Consider the following 6965-nt stretch of genomic DNA (forward strand, 5'->3'; position numbering starts at 1 on the left):
GTGTACCTAAATTTTTGTGATTCTTGATTTCTTACACTGGTATCAGCATATTTGAGTAAATGGTCTCTTCTTCCAGACTTTACATCTTACCTTGGCAGAGACAGTTCTTCTCCAGTCACCTCAGTTTGAGCTTCTGAATGTATCCGCTTGTAACATCCCTGGGTAGGTACAGCTTGCTATGAGGGTCTGGTTTTGGTTGAGGCCACTGTCAAAGCTATGAGGTTGGGGGTGTGGGGTGCTATTGGCTGAGAATAATCAGTTCTATGACCATAATTACTGTTTAGTCATAGTCTTATGACTTAATTTCTTAATTTCTGAATCAGGCAAGGCTGTAGGATGGGTTCTTCAGTTTTGTAGGTTCTCTGGTGAGACTTATTAGATGTTTGGGAATTGGATACTATACTCAGTAGTGGCAGGAGCTCTGAATTAGCTTCCCTGACCTGACTGGACAGCATAAGGGGCCCCAGGGACTTCATGGCTCATTGTTTGAGGATCTCAATTAGGAAAAACTCTTCACTGAAAACCCTGTCCAGATGGGACAACTGGATTTTCTCCAAAGAGGGAGAAAGTCCTAGGCTGGACTCTATTCAAGTGCTACAAGAAGCAGAGATGTTAGATGGGCCATACAGCATCTTGGGCACTCTAGTGAATCCTGATCACACAAGCTGATGTCTATCTTCAGCAAGGGGTGGAACCATAAATTAGTTTCCTTTCCTAGGTAGAGAGAAAACTGGCTCCAAGCTTGGAAAGGCTCTTTGTTTTTGGTCTTGACTCAAACTGATCCATGCATCAAGTTTTCTGCCTGCACAGGGCCACTGCCTTTGCTCTGTGAACAGTGAAGTCTGCCTGCCAGCTACTCTGCTCAAGTATTACTAGGCTATGCAGACTTCCATGTCTTTTGGCACACTTTCTGGTCAGGCAGGGTTGGGAGCTATCCTTAGCAGTGCATGGAGCTATGAGTCAGCCCCAACGCCCTCACCTGGGTGGGAGCAGACCTGCCTCCAAAGTCAACAGTGTCCTTCTTTAAGGAAATTGTTCCTCCCTTCAACATCACAATCAGTTTCTCAGTGGTCAAGCCTGGTGGATTCTCATGTAATTTCCCTGGGGTGAGATTGGAATAGGGACTCCCAAGAATTGAATCACTGAGGGAGCTGGATGTTCACTCTGGGCTCTCTTTTGCCATTGTAGGAACCACAGGCTCAGGGATGGCTTCACAGTGTGGTGCTGCTGGCCTGGGGGTGGGGAAATGTGACATGTAGTTTCTCCTCTTACCCTTCAAATGCAGTCTGTTCTGATCTCTGTGATGCAAGGGTATACTTCAGCTTCACTTTGTGTTCCAGGGTTTTCTCAGTGGTGTCTTGCCCATGAATAGTTAGTTGTTTTTTCATGGAGTGGGGGAGCAAAATCATTAACAATATATGCTGCCATCTTGGTGACATCAGTCCTGCATTTTTAAGTTGCTTTTTGATTTGCTGTTAACCGTAGTGTCTATATGTAGAGCTGGTTTAACAGGTCAAAAGTTTCCCAGCTGTCCTTGACAATAAAGAAACAGAAAGGACATTTTTTTTTTTTTTTTTTTGCCAACAGTTCAAGAAAACGAAAGGTAACATTTAATTAGAAAGTATGGAACTTTTATACAGCCTATTAGATGAACTCTTGCCAAATTTGAGACAAATCATGTTGAGAAAGAGCTCTGGGCTGGAACTGCCAGCCAAGTGTGTGAAGTCTTTAGCTGCTTAATAAACAGAATAATCATAGACCTAACAAAAAAAAAAGGACTCTAAGAAATTAGGTAGAGGATTGATGCTGCTTTTTTCCCATGAAAAATACTATTTCCAACATGAACCATGATGTATTTAAGCAAACTTAAGTGCAATTTACTAATTTAGTGATACAAGGGATAAAAACAGAATTAATAGATATAAGATAGGGCTTGTGTATGAGCATGATTTGATTTCTTAAAAATGGATTATTTCAAACATTAGATATAAAAATACATGAATATAAATTTACTTGAATCTTAATATATTTAATGGACACATAATCATTTAATTAATAATGAGTAAGTTGATATAAAATCTAGTCTTTTTCTTCTTGTAATTGTTAGAGCAACTTAAATGGGCTTTAAACTTTTAGGCTATTACAAACTTAGCAAAATAAAACTAGACATATTTCTAAAATGTATCTTGATAATTTCAACTATTTACAAATGAAATCACTGATATATTGCAATATAGTATTATTTGATACACATAGTACCAAGGAGAAAACATCTTATTTCTCATGGAATGACTTATGTGTGTATACTCTAGTGAGAATTATAGCTACAATGTGCATACATGTAAAATAACCTTTTTCAGATTGATACTATCAAACTAATGAACTCAAATCCTGAGGAAAGTTTGAGAATCTAGAAAACAAATTATACAAACAGATGTGATTTTATTGCTATCTTCTGTCTTTATGAAAAAACGAAGCATGCACCTAAGGTCTTGGCATGTTTGCTATCGTATCCTGATTTAAGCCCTGCAGAATATCAGATTCCTGTCCTCCTCCACACCTCCAGGGAGCTACTCTTGCCGAAAAAAGTTCAGAAGCATTTCTAATGCATGACTGTGCTTAGCCCAGTACTGTGGGAGGTGTGGAGGAAGAAGGAATTTGGCTGGAGGAATTGAAACGTATTAAAGAACAAAACACAACACAATAACATTAAAAAAAAAAACACTAATGTTGTGATTTGGTTTGAGAACACTAAAGAGATGGGTTTGTAAACCAGGATTTAGTACTTTTCCAGTACTCTGATGAGTTTTTTCCTATTCAGTGTACTGGAACTAGAAGTAGAAATATAGCTAATTGAAAAACTCAGTTTTATGATATGGATTTAAAATGTGTATTTCTCTCTTTTATTATAGCTGACATATTTGAAGTGAGAATGAGCTAGTCCACCCTCCCCCACCACACACACACACAGTAAAGGCCATAGCCCATCAAACCAAACCAGAGTATTTTATAACTGGAATAGTCTTCAAGCTTTAGCTTTTTATCCATGATATTTGCTTCTTTAAAACTTTTTTATGGTCTGCAAATAGAGATTTTTTTTAGAAGAGAAAAGAAATGTTTTTCACTTTCCAAAGAGAAAGAAAATGCAAGATGCTTGAGTATTTGATATATTCCACGAGGCACATTAACCATATAAGATGAAACGGGTGGAATTTTGAAGATATATTTAGTTTAACCCAGTATATCCAAAATGTTAACTTAACATGTACATTCTTTTCTCATGTGAGTCTTAGAATTCCTGTGTGTGTTTTGCCCTCACACCACATCTCAGTTTGGACCAACTAATATTTCAAGTGCTCTCGAGTCATATGTGGGTAGTGGCTGCAGTGTTAGCCCAGCTCTAGTGTTTGTAAAGCAGCAGGATAACACACAGGGGCTTCCTTACACACGTCTTTGTATGGCCTTTGATAAGCTAATGTTCACCAAGCATACTTCTCAAAGTCTGCTTAGGCAAGACCATTTGGGACACGCTGCATACACCCTATAGCCCTCCTAGGAAAAACTTCTTGTTGCCACTGGATTCCAAAGCCATGGCAGACAATTAACTTAGAGCCCTCGATTTTTCTCACAGTCTGCCACTTACCAGAGAGTCAACATTACAGTGGATACTTAACTTTCTTACTTTGTCTCCTTATCTAAAAAATGGAACTTTGACCAAGGACATTACAAGGCTGCTCTGATAACTAAATGAGAGCATCAGTAAAGCACCATGAGAAGCACCAAGCACACAACAGACACCTGGGAAATGTATTACATATGCATTTTCTACATATATTTATGATATTAGAAAGGACAGAGTATCTGTAATAGATTAAAAACTTATGTAAATGTTTATATGGTTTGGTTTTTTTTTTTGGCTTTTTAGGGGTGTACCCATGGTATATGGAGCTTCCCAGGCTTGGAGTCCATTCAGAGCTGTAGCCGCTAGCCTACACCACAACCACAGCAATGCCAGATCTGAGCTGAGTTTGCGACATACACCACAGCTCATGGCAACGCTGAATCCTTAACCACTGAGTGAGGCCAGGGATCCAACCTGCATCCTCATAGGTACTAGTCAGATTTGTTTCCACTGAGTTATGATGGGAACTCATAGCTGATGACTTTTGAATGAACCCTATTACATTAGTAAAAAATAGATACAGGTATTCTTTTTCAAATGCCTTTCTATTTTAGATTATTAAAAATATTGAATATAGTTCCCTGTGTGCTATATGTAAAATAAAGAACTAGTTTGTTTTCAATCTGTGCTTAGAAGCCTTAGGTGCAAGAAATTGGCGGAGTACACATCTCAGAGAGAAGAATGGACACTTTATACTGGCTCCAAGCCTTCCTCTCTACCTTCAGCCGGGACTCTTTAACCATTAGACGTTAGATGAATTTCCTTTTGAAGAAAAATGTACATAGTTAAAAGTAATTGGTAATCTATTAATACAGGGAATTTAAGAATGGAGTAAAATGTGTGCCCAAGCCTGCAAAAAAGTTCCATTTATTAGAGATTAATTGCATTGGGAAGTAGGTTGCTATGAGAAATTGTCACATATTAACAAATACTTAAGTTTGTGAAAAAGAGAAATGTGTCATATTCTAGTGCAATTCTGCACAGTGTCCTGCACAAATTAGATACAATAATTTGCTGTTAGAATGGTTCACATTCTACAAGCTAAAGAATTGATAATTCAGTATCACTTTTTTTGAATGAATACATTTTTATTCATAGACAAGTACCATTTTCCGTATCAAAGGCCATCAGACATCTATTTTTTATTGCGATATATTAGCTTAAGGTGTATAAGACTTCATATTTGTATAGAATATTTAGTATCCATCACCATACATAGTTAAAAATAGTTTTTTCTTGTGATGAAAACTTTCAAGAGTTACTCTCTTAGTAACTTTCAAATATATAAGATAGTATTATTAACTATAGTTATCATGCTGAATTTTACATCTCCATGAATTTTACAACTACAAATCTGTACCATCTGACCACCTTCACCCATTTCCCCCACTCCAACCCACCCCTCACCCATGGCAAGGACCAGTCTGTTGTCTGTATCTTGAGCTGAGTTTTTTAAAAAGATACCATATATAAGTGGGATCATATGGTATTTGTCTTTGTGTGATTTATTTCACGTAGTATAATACCCTTAAGGCCCATCCATGTTGTTGTAAATGGCAGGATTACCTTCTTTTATTTTACTGAATAATATTCCACTGTGTGTTTATGTGATATCACACACAGACACACACACAGACACACACACACACACGATATTACATTTTCCTCATCTATCTATGCATCAGTGGATCCTTAGGTTGATTTCATATCTTGCCTATTATAAATAATGCTGCTGTGAACCTGGCACAGATATCTCTTCCACATTGTATTTTTTTTCCCTCTGGATATATTCCTAGAAGTGGAATTACTGGGTCACATAATGTTCAATTTTTAATTTTTTTAGGAAAACTCCATGCTGTTTTCCATAGTGGCTACAACTATTTTCATTTCTACCAGCAGTGCTCAATAATTCCATTTTCTTCACATCCTTACCAATGCTTGTTAGTCCTTGTCTTCTTATGTAATAACCATTCTAACAGGTATGAATGATGTGATAGTTCACTGAAGTTTCGATTTGCAGTTCCCTGATGGTTAGTGATGTTGAGTGCTTTTTGTGGACCTGTTATCCATCTATATGTCTTCTTCTGTAAAAGGTCTATTCAGATCCTCTACTCATTTTAAAATCAGATTGTGTGTATTTTTTGCTAATTACATATTGGTTTTGAGAGGACATATCAGATATATGGCTTGTAAATTTTTCCCTCATTCTGTACGTTGCCTTTTCAGCTTATTTATGGTTTTATTCACTGTGCAGAGTCTTTTTTAGTTTGATGTAGTCCCACTTACCTGTTTTTGTTTTGTTAACTGTACTTTTGGTGTCGAACATAAAAAATCATCACCAAGATCTATGTCAAGTAACTTACTAAATGTTTCCAAGAGTTTTATAGTTTCAGTCTTATCAAAGTCTTTAATCCATTTGCAGTTCTTTTATATGGTGTAAGATAGTGGTCCAGTTTCATTCTTTTGCATGTAGCTCTCCAGTTTTCCAAACACCATTAATTAAAGAGATTGTCCTTTTCTCACTGTATATTCTGGAATCCTCTGTCATAAATTAATTGACCATGTATGGGTGGATTTCTTTCTGGACTCTATTCTGTTCCTCAGATCTATGTGTCTGTTTTTATGCCCATATCATACTTTTTGATTACTGTAGTTTTGTAATATAGTTTGAAATCGGGTAGCATGCCTCTAGGTTTGTTCTTCTTGCTCCAAATAGCTGTAGATAACTGAAATCTTTTGTGGTTCCATACGAAAGTTAGGATTGTTTGTTCTATTTCTGTGAAAAATGCCATTATAATTTTGATAAGGATGGTATTGAATCTGTAGATTTATTTGGGCTGTATGACTGTTTTAATAATTTTAAGTCTTGCAGTCCATGAGCATAGAATATCTTTCCGTTTATGTCTTCAATTTCTTTTCTCAATGCCTTATAGTTTTTAATGTACTACTCTTTAACCTTCTTGCTTAAAGTTTATTCCTAGATAGTTTATTCCTTTTGATACGGTTGTAAATGGGATTGTTTTCTTAATTTATCTTTCTGATAGTTTTTCATTAGTGATAGAAAGGCAATAGATTTTTGTATATTGATTGTATAGCCTGTAACTTTACTGAATTTGCTTATTGTTTGCCTATTCTAATAGGCAACAGCTTTTTTTTTTTTTTCCTCTTTTTCTTTTTTAGTGCTGCACCCATGGTAAATGGAAGATCACAGTCTAGGAGTTGAATTGGAGTTGCAGCTGCCAGCCTACAGCACAGCCACAGCAATGCCAGAGCCAAACCTAGT

Source organism: Sus scrofa, chromosome 9 (genome assembly GCF_054392235.1).
Source record: "Sus scrofa isolate SSC_HxYL_T2T_F1_AM1 chromosome 9, Sscrofa_HxYL_maternal_Yorkshire_Landrace_v2.0, whole genome shotgun sequence".
Taxonomy (NCBI): Eukaryota; Metazoa; Chordata; class Mammalia; order Artiodactyla; family Suidae; genus Sus; species Sus scrofa.